The sequence below is a fragment of the Palaemon carinicauda genome, chromosome 15 (assembly GCF_036898095.1).
Source record: "Palaemon carinicauda isolate YSFRI2023 chromosome 15, ASM3689809v2, whole genome shotgun sequence".
NCBI lineage: Eukaryota > Metazoa > Arthropoda > Malacostraca > Decapoda > Palaemonidae > Palaemon > Palaemon carinicauda.
Window position 1 is genome coordinate 5,547,359 of NC_090739.1, and position 2,500 is coordinate 5,549,858.

Consider the following 2,500-nt stretch of genomic DNA (forward strand, 5'->3'; position numbering starts at 1 on the left):
TTATTATCATCATCATCATCAAAGTTAAAGGAAAGAAAAATAACTATTAAAGAAGTCAAATTCTTCAAGTATTGATAATGGAAAATTCAACAAAACTTAAGGAAGGAATGAACAATCCCGCTTCCCATCAGACAAAAGAACAATCTTTAAAAGAAAGGAGAAAAAAGCCAAAAAATGCCAACGACCAAATACGCTCGCTATCAAAAAAAAAAAAAAAAACAAAAAAAAACAACGCCTGATGCTGAACAAGACCACAGAGATGATGATGTCCGCAAGATATACGACCCTCTATCCTCTCATTTAGGGTCATATATCATGAGATCTCCATAAAATGCTAACATGAATGAAGTCTCTTGAGGAAAAAAGACATGGCGGAAATGTATCCAATGTAAACAAAAGTGGTGTTAAATGCGCACCTTAATGAGGGATACTGCAGACACTCATACCTGGCCGTACCTTGACTGTGCCTGACACTGTTCAGGTAAATACCAGGTAAGAAATTAACTGGCTAACACCATTCTTTAAGTTGAAAGGGTGGAGGAGGTGAGGGACAGGGGAATAGACTTTTTTAAGGTGGAGAATTGACGAAATATTTCGGCGAATTGGCCCTAAACGACGATCACTCTTGTGGAATGCATGCTCAGGGCGAGACAAGAGAGAGAGAGAAGAGGTAGGTCCCTTTCTCGTTTAATTTCCTACCCTTTGAAAAGCGTGGCGATGGTCTCCAGCCTCCGGTATTCAGGTCCTCCTTCTTTGGGCGGGCAAGCAACAGCCTCTTAACGCCCCTCCAACCGCTAATTACCCGCCCAAACCAATATACATGCAAATCGGAGAGGACGGTTTAAAAAGGGCCGAGTGTCGAAGTCAGGCGGGCAGGCGGCCCGGTCAGATTCGGTTGGTCTGGCGGTTTGGGTTAGATTCCCTTACAGGGTATTGAAGATAGCTCGGCGTAGGGGCCTTTAGAAAAGTAGGAATTACTCTGCCTCCTCCAAAGGCTGTCGCACGTGTTGTAGTCTCTTATCTGATCGCATGGCAAGGCCAGGTATTTCAGTTGAATCTGCTCTAGATGTTTCTCAAGAGGTTAGTCTTGGCTGGGAAGGATTTCTTTTATTGATGTCCCTTGCGGTTGTTTATGGTAAATGGTCGGTCGTTTCCTGTTGCTGCTGGTTTTTGTAGATTAATAGTTTCGTCATTTGAAATATATCGCTTCTTTTTATCTCTGGTTCGCTTCTAGATATAGCTTGAAGGATGAGGTAACGACATAGACTGACGTTTGTCTGAAGAAGTTTATTTGTTGAAGTTCATCTTAGAGTACAGTTTGAAGTCCTTTTACGGTTTTGAATAATTTTCACGAACAGGATAGTTTCAAGTCACCGTTGATAAAATTTACAATTTGTTTTTAACCAAGAAGTAAATGGAAGTTTTCTAGTTACAAAATATTGACTTTAATTACTGAAATGAAATGAACGGCACCAAATGATACAGCAAGAAAAAAATTGAATATAAAAATCCTCTGGAATAATGTACTCTACAATTTATTATTATTATTATTATTATTATTATTATTATTATTATTATTAATTGCTAAGCTACAACCCTATTTGGAAAAGCAGGATGCTATAAGCCCAGGGGCTCCAACAGGGAAAAATAGCCCAGTGAGGAAATGAAACCAGGAAATAAGAGTAGTTAACAATTAAAATGAAATATTTTAAGAACAGTAAAAACAATGAAATAAATATTTCATAAATAAACTATAAAAACTTTAAGAATTTTCCTGCTGCATCTTATGAGCTCACAAACACTTTGAACTGGTATTCCCTAAAGTTTCAATCACACTGCAACTTTCTGTGAATAGTTTTACACGGAGCGGAATCTTCAAACTATCTGTGTTGAGAAAGTGGTTCTCATTTCCAAAATTGAGTGATTTATAAATTGGTTCTTGATTGACTTCTTCACCAATTTACTTATTCGCATTCCTTATTTTGTTTTGCATGTCTTATTCACCTTATCATCATCAACAACAACAACAACAAGAAAAACGTTATATATCCGGATTAAAGAATTATAGCATCTGTCTTCGTTCTGCAAAATCTCTCTCTCTCTCTCTCTCTATCTCTCTCTCTCTCTCTCTCTCTCTCTCTCTCTCTCTCTGCCCCATAACTATAGATAGAGTATTACCGAAACAAGGGGGTTCTTTAAATTAATTATAGTTCTCCAACTTAATTCCGTCAGAGGAATATTGGGAGTTAAATGTCAGGACAGGATTAGAAATGAAACTATAAGAGAGATTACCCTAGTGCCCTATGTGGCTGACATCATAATGAGGGGTAGCTGGAGATGGTTTGGACAAGCTCTTCGCACTCCCCAAGAGAGATTATTTACCAAACTTTCAATTGGACTCCACAAGGCACTAGAAGAGTTGGAAGACCCAGGACTACATGGCTGAAAACTATGAAACGAGAAGTAGGAGGTGATGAATGGAGAAGTATTAATTTAAAAG

At 38.2% G+C, this 2,500-nt stretch overlaps 1 protein-coding gene across 1 annotated transcript in view; it reads right to left on the reverse strand.

Moving 5' to 3' along the window:
* The window catches only part of LOC137654221 (homeobox protein GBX-2-like), a 40,699-nt gene that overhangs the window by 4,954 nt on the left and 33,245 nt on the right, over positions 1–2,500 (reverse strand). The window lies entirely within an intron of this gene.